General features: G+C 31.8%; 1 protein-coding gene across 3 annotated transcripts in view; it reads left to right on the forward strand.

The window, feature by feature from the left end:
* The first annotated feature begins 2,517 nt into the window (after window positions 1–2,517).
* The window catches only part of LOC129803296 (SH3 and multiple ankyrin repeat domains protein 3), a 90,163-nt gene continuing 79,024 nt past the window's right edge, over window positions 2,518–13,656 (forward strand). For 2 of the 3 annotated variants that reach the window (XR_008751850.1, XR_008751849.1), the window contains exon 1: window positions 2,526–3,240. The gene's annotated coding sequence lies outside the window, so the exon portion shown is untranslated. Of the gene's footprint in view, window positions 3,241–13,656 lie in introns of all 3 variants that reach the window. The other variant, XM_055849746.1, reaches the window with a different exon arrangement.

A 13,656-nucleotide genomic window follows, 5' to 3' on the forward strand; every position in this document is an offset into this window, starting at 1 on the left:
CAAACAAAACACACTGTTTACATTTTTTCTTGACAGTTGTCATCTGCTATTGGGGTTACCATATAAAACTCATTGTAAAAAATGACTTTCACTTACATTATTTTATGCTCAAAACACGATGTGAAAAACATCCTTAAAAATTAATTTAACAAATCTTTTCATTCTTAAAACTGGCTTATTACGGACTTTACACTATGTTCTATCCGTGAGACTGTTCAAAAGTGATTTTATTTATAAAATAATAGGTAAGAAAGTCCCTTTCAAATGTACCCCAAACCATTTCAAAGTTACCCCACGAGGGGCACCTTTGAAAAAAATGTAATGTTCTTTTAATTGTCCATTTTAGGATATATCAGAAGTTTTTACACCTAAAAGTTAAACATGTTAGGAATTACAATTAGCAAGAGAGTTTATTTGTGCTATAATATATTTCATTTATTATACCTATAATATAGGAAAGAAGTTCAAAGTGAGAACTTCATTCTCATTTTAAAGGTGCCCCACTTCCCCCTATCCCGATACGATTAATAATAATAATGTTTGATAAAAATAGAGAAGTTAGTAAACCATATGGCTAAGCCTTGGATCTGAAGATCATTTTATGTATACTTCGGATAAGAGGTAAAGTTCTTAAAGTCCTCAAGATTCTAAATAAAATAATTTTCTCAATATTCACTCCTAATACAAAATGCTGACGAATGTTTGAAGCAATGTGACTAAACGTTAGGTCTGAAAATCGTAGGGAATAGTAGTAATGAATATGTAAAATAGATTTTTTTTGTCAGAAAATATGTAGTTTCTAGACAGGATATTGTGCCATATTATTATTCACTGTTATTATCGAGATATCTACAAAGTTCTTATTTCTAAAAAATTATGTACTTCCTCACAGTTTCAACTAATGACATGACTCTTATAGTCACTTTAGTACTCAAGAAAACTATATTTTTGTTCTTGACGTCACTGTATTTAAATGCAAATGTGTAGAGAGCTATTATTTACGAAATTACAAATAAAACATTTAATGTGCTAATTCTCTGTGTTTTCTGGCCAGTTATTCATAAAATGTTTTAAAAAAAATTGAAACGGACATTTCATTTATGTTGCCATAAATATTTAATTAAGGTACAAAAGAATTTATTTTACCGCTCAAATTCCACAGAAAGAGCAGTAATACTAGAATTTTTTCATCCCCGAAAATTTTCACCTTCCAACGCCCGGGGCCACTTTTCTCAGTATATTCACGTTTCAGTTTGTTTTTGTTAAATGATGTCACGCTGCTTGTCCGCTTTGTCCGTATGTTCGCCTATTTGTTTGGCCGCCATTTATGGAAGCCAAACGGTTAGAGATAGGGACTTGGGAACTTCAGGGGACCCCTTCATATGTCCCCTTTTCACTCTTCCCATCTCTTTCTTTTCTGTTACATTTTGATTTTTTAACAATGTCGTTCAATTTTTTTCAATTTTGGGTATGTTTCATCAAGGGCAAATATTTTTTCAAGATCAAATGTTAAAAAAGCTCTAGAGATCATATTTCTCATTTAATGGGGTTATGTTTGGGCTTGATTCAAAGGTCTTGGAATTTCTAACAAGATCTATCTATCTTATGCGATCTTTTGAGTCAATTATAAATCAGTGCAAATTCATTGTGAACCGATAAACGCTAATTTATGTAAAAGTATTCGAGAAATTTAGTATCTAAAAGTCATCTGTAGGGGGATTCTATAACAGCCTGAGGTCATGGGACAAATTTTCGTAGTGAAATTTTGGAGCAGCGATCATCAGATGGCCATTGAATCTTTCAGTGATTAATATGAATTGCATTTCCGAATAGTTTTCCCGAATTTACCAAATAAAAATGTTTAAATTTGTATATGACATTGTCATACTGCTACAGAATTCCCCCCCTAGTCGAACATTCGAAAAACTTTGTAACCCTCCTTCTTATATTTCGTTATATTTTCTTTAAATTGATATGAAGAGGAAAAATGAATCTTTATAAAGAATGCTGTTTGAGCATCATATAGCAAGAAGAAAATTGAGCTGACGGGTAAAGGTGTCGTTAGATGGAAGAAAATTGTAAGGATAGAGGTAGATGGTGGTAGAATTTCTTCTCATGAGAATTTTGAGCAATTTCGCGCACTGTCTCAATAAATTCGGTTTCAATTTCAATTTTTCTGAGAGTGAGACGAAGAGATGTCTCATGTACCATTCTTTGTTTTCTGACCTACAATTCGTGTCATTTGGACTAGGTACAGAGTCAGAGATGGTGAGTATTTTTGCCATGGAAGAGATTCATCTCGATTGAGAGGAATATAGTGTCTCTTTCACCCACGTAGGTGATTCTTGTAAATACTACCTGTTCTCATGTGCTATCTCCCTCATTTTTGTACTATGTGGAGTGCGTTTGCGTGACGGACGCCACTGCTCAATTGCCAATCTCTCTATCGTAGTACACTACATGTTGGTAAGAGTAGGACAATAGTATGAACAAAAACTGGCATCATGACACCGTAATATGAAACCAGCAAAGAGAGTCGAATCAGTTTGAGTCGAAAGTGCAATGAGTGAGTTTGTTTCGTCGACGTGGAGATATTATATTTTTCACTAATAGTGTCTTTTTACTAGTTTTATCTACCATTCCTGGGATAAATTGCAATTCTGTCCGTTCTTCCGAGTTCTGAACGGAAAATTCGGAAGAGCTTTTTGAGTAAAAAGTTCCTCTTCGCACAGTGAGGAGAGATAACACGAACGAACTGTTTTAGTTTGCAGGACAATAGTCCTGCTGTCATGTGAAACGTCAAATCCATATGTCAAAGTGACAGTAATTTTAAGGATAACTGGAAGGAGATTATTCTTTGAGTCGTAAAACGAAGAAACTGATTGTGCTACATTTTTTATTTTTACAAAACAGATTTAATAACGGATTTTTCACAAATTTACCGAATTTTATGTGAAAAATCGAGGATTTTCAGTGAAGTGAAAATTCATCAAAGGATCTTTTCGGACGGATACACCCGAAATAGCAACTTTTAGTGAATTTGTGGAAGGTGTATGGTTTAAGTGAGTGAAATAGAGAAGAAAACTCTCAAATTTCTGTGCTTGAAACAAGAGCCTAAAAGTGTGTCGTTTGTAAAATCTCCCTTCTTTTTGGATAATTAATTCGAGAGACACAGCATTTCATCGATTTGGCGTCTACACAACGGTCAATGATGACATAATGGACTACCTTTTTTGCTAGGTACTGTAGACATTTTTTCCTGTTTGCTCTGAGTGTTCTTTTTCAAGAGATGAATACAGAGTGAGAAGAGGCGGTTTCTTAGATACAGCAAAATTCACCGATTTCTTTCATTTTTTTTTATTTTAAATAAATTTACCCATTCAATTAGCGTCAATTCACAGTTGTTCTGATTCATGTGCTAAAGCCATAAGACATGCTTTTGCATATTTTCTTGAGGGTGGTATTGTTGGATGATTGTGTGTGTGATGAACTAATGCAATGGCGGCAATTTTATCGATCGACTCAAATGAAAAGGACACCCACCCAGTTTTTCCTCCGCAATCACTATGGGTATTTTCTTGTAATGAAAAAAAAAACCCCAAATAACTTTCTGTTTTTTATACTCCATAAAATACCCAAAAAGTTATGCGTTAAGGCTGAAATATCCCAAACCTTTTTTCGGAAAAAAAACTCTCCTTCACTATCATGAAAAGTGAAAGATTTAAAAAAGAAATTGACTTTCCCACTGAAAGATTTATGAAATATTGATTTTTTTATTACCTCTGTACTTTGGGCAGATTTTATTTGATCCTTCGAGAAGTAATAATAAATTAATGCATTTCATTGGAATATTTAATGATTTTTTTTTCACTGGGAGTTTTCCACATGGTTTCAATAAGACGCATTTCTTTCACACAATCCAATTAATTATTCGGTTGATTTCGTTCAATTAATGTAGATTGAATGCAGAAAATTGGATGGCCCCTGGAGGAGAACCTTGAATTATTCCGTGAGCATGGTGTTGAAGTGGGTTCAAGCACTCCTCAATTGAAAGCTTCAAAATGCGTGTGATTGACAAATTAACTCGATATTTCGGAAAGCAGCAAAATCGGTCAGAGATTTTGGAACAATTGTTGGCAATTGAGGTGATGCTACAGCGTCAGCTGACCTTTAATTTTCTCCAAATCACTTAGATTAGGTTTAATTAAGATCTTTTCGAGTTCAAGTTCATTGAGTGATTTCGAAATACAATTTAGATTGAAATGAGCACGAAGTCTTCATTTTAAATTGAGATGTGTTGTATTGGATTTGAATTTGCCACAGATGATTTAATTGTATGATTCTAATGTGCTGAACATAGTTACGACTAAGCTGAAAGACGGCTTAACGTAATTATAATCAAAATTATGATTAAACTACAGTCCCGTGCCTAAAGCCCAAAATAGACACAGGGATCGACTTAGGGATCAGCCCGAAAAATAAGGATTGGTGTCGATACACTCAGGGATCAGCCTAAAATTCGGAGGATCAGGTTGATCTTCTAAGTTCGTGAGGTCTAGTGAAATTAAGGGGATTAGGCGACATCAGCGCCAGTGCTGAAAATAAAAAGCTTCACTTTGGGTGTTTTTGGGTGCTTTTCGAAATATTAATTGGGTGAAAAAACATGTAGAGTAATGTTGCGCAATGTCGCAAAATCTTAAAATGCATTAAGATTGGAGTAATGGGAAGGTCAGAGTGCATCTTTCTGTACGAAAAATCAATTTATATTGCACTTAAGAAGTCTTTTAGCAATCAAGGTGTGGAGATTTAATAGAAATTTACACTGAAAACGCTAATCCTTGATCCTAATTCCTCAGTGTATGATAGTTTGGGCTGATCCTTTACCGCCAAATTTTTCGAGCTGGGTATTCTCCAGGATCAGCCTGTGTCTATTTCCGGCATAAGGGCCTTGACAAACCTGAGGATTAGTCGAAAGACGGTTTAGCGTAATTATATTAGAAATAAGTGCAACTACATTTCCATCATTTTCCACTAAAAGTCGTCTCTCGTCTTAAGTCGTAAGTCGTAAGTGTGTCTAAGACATAAGATCTTGGATAAGGGGGTATATGTATGGGGAGAAACAAAAGACACATTCAAATCAGTTTCCAATTAAGTCATCTCATAGCTTACGCCGTAAGTGTGTTTAGGGCATAAGATATTAAAACAAGCTTGCTTTCCACTTTTGATACTTTTGATACATACTGAAGACGAAATCACTACCGATCTAATGAATTTTTCGAAATAAAAGCTAATTGTTTTTATTGGCTTGAATAAATTGAATTAAGATTACTAGTAGATGACTTCTATTTCTCTTTTACCTTCAATTCAAAGCAGAAGTTATCTTAAAAATACTTAGGATAGGACACATCGTCAATATCTGATCGACACAGTGTTGACAATGTATGAACTATATATTTTTATAAAACCTTAAATGGACGCTGATTAAGGCTTATTAATATCAAAACAACACTATTAGTTTTTTTTCTAAATAACAGAATTTTAATTAATTTAAATGTTGGTCATTTGTTTTTCCGTTCCACTTCTTAAATAAATTTGTCTCATTTTGGTAGAATTTCTAACAAACACGTTCATTGTATATTATTTCTCTAACTGAAATTCAGAATCACGATTCTAAATTAAGCTCAGTTTGAAAATTCCTGGCTTCAATATTAAATAATTATCAATATTTAGTTTCTTAATAAAGGTTAATGGAGTGTTTTTTATTTAAAAAGTGAAAGACTCCTTTTCCCATTTGGCTTTTTCACCCTTTAGTACTTATTATTATTTTTGATCAATTTTTAGTTGCTTTTTTTGCATCTTCTGTGATTTTAAAATACTTTTATATCTGACATTCTAAATCAGGACACAAAAATACTTTTAGTTTAAAAATACTTGTGAATATAATTTTATTGTCTATTTATAAAACACGATAATATTGATTTAAAACCGATAAGATAATTTTATCATTCGGTTTACTCCTTCTCTTGGCAAGGGAATTTATAAAGTCTTAGAATTCAGCGAGAAATAATCAAGAAAAAATCAGTATTCTTAAGTATATGACGTCTTCTGTTCAATTTGACGACTTTCTGGGGCTATAACCTAAGTTTTAAATTGCATTATTTCTAATTTAAGGATTCGAGTAAAACATAGGTGAAAGCACGCTACCTTCTGACGACTTAAGCTTCGGACAATTCAATTTTTTCTCTATGTTTCTTATGAATTTCACCCATATCTCTTTTTTGAAAATTTGAGGCATTGAGCTAGCTATTAAAATGTAATATTATAATGAGCCAAATTCATTATAATACATTGAAAAGAAAAATGATTTGTGCGAAGCATGAATAAAATCAATATTAGTCTTTTATAAAAAATCAGGGAAGAGGACCAGCGATCGGCAGTGCTCCTCGGACTATCAGGTTAATACCGTATCGTTTCTCCAAATAAAATGAATTTTTGAAAATTATTAGATACTTTCTACCCTTTCTACCATTTAACTCTCATAAGAATGCACTGCATTAACTCAGATTTAGTTTGTAAAACATATTTTCTGTGAGACACTTGATTAAATTCATGACGATCCGAAGTACAGGGGGCAAATTTGCAATAACACCTATTTTTTTATTACTTTATTGTAAATATTTAAAAATGAAATGTACAGATATAGTTAAATGGATAATTAATAAACTAATTAGCAAATACAAAAATAATAAAAAGCGTTTTGGGGCTTATATTTTCAATTAAATATTGATCATGTTTTTTATTATTGTGATCCGTGGTGCTATTACCGTAATTGAAAATTTAGAAAAGAAATAAGCTGCCTTTTGATATTATTGAATTCTCATTTTTTAATTATTTTTTTCTGCTTTTCTGATTCTAATAATTAATTTAGAACATTTTATAAATTGAAATTTTTAATATTATTTTTTTTTTTGAATTACATGTTTCTGAATGGGGGTGTCTCTGAATGCCCGAAGGCAATATTTCAAACCGTTTGGCTTCTAGATATTCAAAGCTGATTAATTATGGATTTTATTTAATTTATGGAAAGTTTAAGGAATCTGCACTCTCTCTAATTCGGATAAAACATCCAGCAACTACGACCTGTTCTCAATGGGTTAACTTTAACAAGTTAGTTCACTCTCTGCTGTTTTTCTAGATACAGGTATTTCATTGAATTTCGAAGTATTTTTTTCAATAGATTTTATCTTAAAATTTTTGGCGGTTTCGAATTAAATCGATGAATCATTAGGTAAACCTGGCATCCAGAATTTCTGTGACTGAGAAAGAGGAGATAAGTATGAAGAAAGAAGAGTCAAAATAAGAGAAGAAATCAAGAGAAACCGAGCTTGTGATACGTTATTTGACCTTCTCGTTTGGTTTCCCATTTTTAACCCGTTTGCTATCATTATTACGGTAATAATGAGGGGAATTTGATTCAATTTTCATCGTTCTGTTCCACCCACACTGCAAAAAAAGTGTGACGCCCAGGAACGTGTTAGCTTTTAAGCTTCCACTTGGTGTGACAAAAATTCTCACGTTTGGTAATGCCTGAAAATCTTGTAAGCTAAATCGCTACTTTTTTGCTGCTAAACGGGAGAGTGAGAGAAATTCAGTGAGAGCTGAAAGCTAAGCTGCGCGAGAAACAGCAGGAAAGGAGTGAAGTGAGAGAGAGAAACAGTTTGGGCTCTCGCGTGCGAGAGAATTTTTCTCACATTACTGGAATATTCTAGAAGGCTGTGCCCCAGTGCAAAAGCAAATGGCGCAGTAAAAGTAATTCAAGTGCAATTTCTCAGTGAAAAGTGTTTTATAAATGTAAAATTTAGTGGCATATTAAGCTACGAGGACTTGGAAAATAGTGGTGAGTAATTTAAAAGCAAAATATTCAACTTAGATAAGTGAAAAAAATCTTTTTGGTGCATGATGTTTCACGTTAGAAGTTCCTAAACTTTCAATGAAATTTTCACAACAAAATTGGATTGAGGAAGAGTATTTTATAGACAATGGCATCTCAAATTTGATAGAAATAAAAAAAAATTATTACTATCTTCTCCGTTATTAATATTTTTGTTTTCCAAAGCAGTTATTTCTCTGAAAAAAAAAAATAGTGATAAACCTAGATTAGCTTATTGCAGGTGAGATTTTTAACGTGAGTCAACTTGGAATGTGACTAAATATTATATATAAAGTTAAAGTTGGAAGGACGTAATGCAGTAATTTTAAGAAAAATAGTTAAAATTTTGTATCGAATCCAAAATATCAAGGATTTGAATGCACTGGCAGTAAAATGATATGTGATCATTTTACTGATATGTATATCAGAATGCCCTCTATAATTTTGCTGAATAGATTGATTGATTTGATACAATAAATTGCAATTTTCAACCGATGTATAACTTTTGACGAAAACTGCAAGTTAATATCTTTCTTATTTTATAATTTACTTTTGGCCACCCATATATTCGTAGTAGTGAAACACATTTTAGCAAAAAATGGTGCTGATCGGGGGACAGAAAATTTTAAGAATCTCACCTAAATTCTTTAAGTTCTTTAAGTTCTGTATTATCAAGTTTAAATTTACTTTCGCTTTTTTTGTTCTTGATTTTATTTATTTATTGTTCTTATAATTTGCAGTACGCAGTCAACTAACCGAAGAGGATGGATTCGAAAAATTTTAGATTCAGAGGGAGTTAGAATCTTGCCGGCAGCATTTCAAGAAGTCAAAACTCCGTATTATATCAAACATATGTCACGAGGAAGATGCGTCTGGAACCGCTGCCAGTGAAAACATTCTCGTGGAAAATCCAAATGTGATGCCTACTCTTATTGCGAAGGTATTAAAATTTTTTGATCAGTTAAATATCCAAATCTTTGCAAAAATATATTTAACTTTAAGTCAAAAACAGTTTTCATCGGTAAAATATTACATTATGCTCAGTGATAAACCTAAAATTGATCAAAAATTACAAAGTCATCTCTTTTATTCAAAGACATCTTTTTTATTATCAATTTCCGCAACAATGGTTTTCATTTTGGGACCAAGATCAAGTTCAAAATTTCACACTGTCAAATATTTCCAAGTTCAAGTTTTTAATTTAAAAAAAAAACTGTTAGTACCTTGATAATTCTAAACATTTCTGAGAAGTTTGGAATTATTTTAGGGAGACAGGAAGTTTGACATATGGTTTATATCTTGACATTTCATTAACATTTGATAGATTTGACATATTGCTCCTAATGGCCAAGGCACACCTTTCAGATCAGAAAGATTTCACGAAATCAAAATTCACATGTCTTTCTCACGCGTTTTCCATATATCTATTTCATTTTTTTCGCACTCCAAATTCGATTAAGCTAAATTCAATTTGTTGTGATGTTTAAAAGAAGAAGAAGAGTACATAAGAATGAGATAGACTTTTGCAAAGTGTGTAAGAAAGAAAGAGATTCGAATTTCGACTTCTTGAAATTTCCCTGATTTAAAAGGTGTGCCCAAGCCATAAGTTTTTGATTTTGTAATACCAAAATCCTGAAACTAAGTATTTTGTTTTTTTGTCTTATAATTGAGGCCAATATTTTACTTATCACATGAACTAAAATTGTATAATTTGAAATTTAAAAATTGTTTTTTTGCTGACCATTTTTTTGCTAAACAATTGCCCTTATTACAGACTAATTAAAACAATTGGCCTCCAAAATGATGCAGAGTAAAAATGAGATCCTGTTTTTTCTTTTGCGAATGCTTAAAATAATATTATTGCTCTCAAAGTTTGTGAATTTAATATTAACTAAGTTGATTTTATTGCTGAACTAATTCAGTCTTTTTAAATGATTTAGACAAAAAATCGAAAGAACCAGTTACGGAATTTAAAAAAATCTCCTTTTACAAGTCAGATAATACTTGTTAGATTTAATTGTACTTTACCAAAATTGACCTCTTCTTTATTCTTTAACATTAGTAATTCTTATTTTTTTTACTTTTTAGGAACAAATTTATTTTTTTGGAGCTTTACAAGTACTTTGGAGTTCAAAGAATTGTTCTAATCAACGGTGCTGAGCTTTTGAGAAAAACAAGTTCACGAGAAAGAAAGATGGCAATTTAAATAATTGCTAACCATCTTCTTCTTTAGCGGCCTCAACCCAACAAAGACGACAAAATTGCCTACGCAAAGGCAACCATGGAACTTTTTGTTGTTATTTAGGTTCAAATATTTATTGTTACTAAGGTAATTGTAAATTTAAATTTAATTTAGTGAATAAAACGATTATAATGAAAAATTGAATTTTATTTCCTAAGTGTATATAAATATTGGTTCAAAGTAATGCTAAATTTGTGTACACTTTGAGTACAAAATCACTAACATATTGTAAGCCATAAATTCATATTTTTATGTGCATTTTGATAGCAAATTTATTAACAAAACGATGCCAAATGAATCTACAGAATGTTGCTAAAAACGCTTACGATTTGTATACAAATTTACCACACCAAGTGGAAGTCCTTTTGGCGCATCCCAAATGTAAGCGAATTCACTCACAAATTTTTTTGAGTGCAGGTGATGATTTTCTGTCCATCGTTTTTTTTTCTTAGCTTCCATATCGTGTGATTTTGATTAGTAGAAACTAATAATTTACTCTTCTGTGGGCGCTGAAGAATCGAGATGGCAGAATTTCTTCTGATTTCAGACAAATATTTGCAAATTCCTCCCACTTTTGCTTCATTCTCTTGTGCTTCTGGATCTCTTTATCTGCTTTTTTTGCCTCAATTTTCTGTAGTCTCGACATCAAATTAGTGCCAAAGGAAGAAAGACGTTGAAGAATATTATGATAATAAAAGGGATGTTTTTCTTATGCAAATTCCAAACCCATATGTGGGCTGTTGATGAACGTTGAGAAACAAACAGTCGAGATTATGAAATTTGAAGATAAATCCGGGTTTTTTAACAGAAATTTGATGCTTTTTCAGAGATATTTAATGACTAGAATTTCACCATACTGATTGTGTATTCAAGCAAAAAATGAGAGAGTTTCTAGAATTGGGTGAAAATTATTAAGTATTCTGAGTTATAATTCCGTAGTGCTGAAGTTCTTTAGAAAATTTCAATACATAGCCTATTGATATGCAAAGCAAATGCAAAGTGAATTCTGTATAACCTATGTTGAGGACTTTTTCTACAACATGTTTACTCTTATGCGCTTTCGGCATACCCTCAGAAAATATGTTGATTCGGTAACGAAGTTGAAGAATTTCCATTTAGCTTTAAAAGAAGAATATAAATTTTTATGCAGTCTGCATCGTATACCAGGAAACTTTTGTGCCAAAGATGGAAGAGCCTCCTAAAGTTTACCAAAAGCATCTAGAATTTTACGAGAATTTTCTGAACATTTAGGATTTCAATATTTCTGCTGAATTCGTTATGGAGTATTTTAAGGAGAATTTATTCATAAATTTTCTTCTACATTTAAAACACTTCAGACATTATTTCACATTTTGCACAATCATTTTATAGTTATTCTAACCGTTTAGTTTTATGAATTTCCCTGGAATTTCTTGGTCTACATCTACATAACACTGAGACTAAGTTCTGTTAATAAAAGTATTATTGGTTGGTAAAACAATTAATTACTTCCAGCATAAAAATAGAATTACCGGTAGATATCCGTTTCCAGCTGCAATAGCTCTATCTGCATTTTGAACGAAAGCTTATTAAATCTGAAACATTAGTAAAATCGAAAAATTCCATAAATGTTTAATTAAATTTAAATTGATAAAAAAAAATCAAATCATAATTAGGGTAAAGGCTCATAATTTTGGACAGTCTGCTTATAAGCGTCGATGTTCGAAGTTTGAAGTGCGATATTTTCAATACTAATTGATTTTTTTGTTAATTTTTTTTTCACAAGGGTTGTTTAGAAACTTGGCAAGCTATTTATCGTCCTTTTTTTTACTAAAATTAGTTTTAATACGTTTAAAAATGAATTGATATGCAGAGGTGAATTTGACTCTTATTTTGGACAACTTGGTTATTAATTTGGACAACTTGGTTGTATATTTGGACAGCTAATTCGCATCAATAGGATGCCCATTGTGTTCCATTTCGAAAACCTACATATCTTACCAAGTCCTCTTCCTGTTTATGCAAGGGAACCGTAGAATATCACAAGAAGCCCAGAAGCTTTCCATATCATTCATTAAAGTGAGTTGACTTCTGTATTCTAAATACTCGCGGATTCGCTCATTCCCTGACCTTTCCGGGAGCCTTTCAAGGCTTTTCTCGCTACATTTCTTTCGTAGAGAAGATGCTCTTTTGTTTCTTCAGACATTTATATAACCTAGTCATCACAAAAGCTAAAACTTCGCGAAATTTCGAGAGAAAAACACCTGTCTAAAATAAGGACTATCACCTCATTGGTGAATCTCTTAGAAAATTTCCCACTTTTTCACACGAAAAACGTAATTCACAAGGTAAATCTCACTTTAGGTCAAATGTAAAAATCACCATTAATGTGAATCAACACAACATTCAATGAATATTCAATAATATCACTGAAAAAAAGCGAATAAACATTGTTAGTACTTCACCGCAGCTATTTAAGAATGAACAATTCTAAATAAATTGAATTGAAGTAAACACGAAGTTCTGTCATATTGCTCGTAAGCAATTGCTCACACTGAATTTTTAACAAAGCAGTTTTAACTCAAATTGCATTCAAAATTTAACATCTTTAGTTTTGAAATCTTCCAAAAAGAACAAATATTTAGATAGAATTCATTATTCATCAAATATTAGAATAAAAATCTATAATTTTAATCAATTTATTTTTAGTGTCCAATTTTACCCTCAAAGTGTCCACATTTAGAAACTGTCCAAAATTATGAGCCTTTCCCCTATTCATAATTTCTTTAATGTAATGATGCATTTAATTAGATGTACATTAAAATTTGTCGTGAAATTTTTAGCAAATTGGAAATAATGTTGACTTGTAGGAGGGTTACCGAAAACTGGAAGCCTAATCTCTTACCATTTGAAATCCAAATCGATGAAAAGTTCAAAGATGGTTGTACATTTCTCTTTGAATTTCAGCAATAAAAGTTTATTAATTTTCTTAAGTTATTCTAATTTATACAATTTGTCATATAAGATGAATGGGAAGGAAATATGTTTTCCTCTATTAATTTTCATTTGAAACTTTCCTGCTTTTAAATTTCTAAAGTGAATTATGAGGCTATTTTAATGATAATTGAACATATTTTTTTAGCACTTTACTGTTCTCAAGTGGTTGTGTATTATCGACTTTTCTTTATTTTGTTTCGTATCAACTGTTTTCTCCGTTTTCCCCAATTCTCGCCGTGTTCTGAATCCACAAAATATTCGTGACAGGAACCGACACAGAGAAAAGTTTATTAAGCAGAAGTACTTGAGAACAGTATGAGAGCTAGCATCGTTATTAATTCCCACTTTTTGACATTTTGACACTTTTTGATCAAATTCAGTATTTAACTGACCACATTAAATGTGATAGAGGAAAGTTTTCATGATTCGTACACACTTTTGTTTCGAGAACTTCATATTTTTTCCACATTCCTTTACGACTGGAACGACTGCAAAACACAAAAGAATC

The sequence above is a fragment of the Phlebotomus papatasi genome, chromosome 2 (assembly GCF_024763615.1).
Source record: "Phlebotomus papatasi isolate M1 chromosome 2, Ppap_2.1, whole genome shotgun sequence".
Taxonomy (NCBI): domain Eukaryota; kingdom Metazoa; phylum Arthropoda; class Insecta; order Diptera; family Psychodidae; genus Phlebotomus; species Phlebotomus papatasi.